We start from the raw sequence: 258 nt of genomic DNA, 5'->3' as shown, positions 1-258 counted from the left end.
CACTAAGCCTCGCCTCCACGTCTATAAATAAACTACACTTTTTACACATTGCATTACCACTAAAGGATGCAGATAAGTAACTAAACATCTCACACACCAAGCAAGAGAAAGTAGAATGGGGGACGACATAGCTAACTGCTAAGCTAAAGTCGCTAGCAGCTAAGCTAAAACCGCTGTTATTTAACAAAAGTCGCTGAAAAATGAAAAGATATGTGAGTGATTAGGCAGAACTACTATAAGAATAAGTGTTTAGCGGAC

The sequence above is a fragment of the Etheostoma spectabile genome, unplaced genomic scaffold, assembly GCF_008692095.1.
Source record: "Etheostoma spectabile isolate EspeVRDwgs_2016 unplaced genomic scaffold, UIUC_Espe_1.0 scaffold342, whole genome shotgun sequence".
Taxonomy (NCBI): Eukaryota; Metazoa; Chordata; class Actinopteri; order Perciformes; family Percidae; genus Etheostoma; species Etheostoma spectabile.
Note: the sequence above shows the minus strand (reverse complement) of the source record.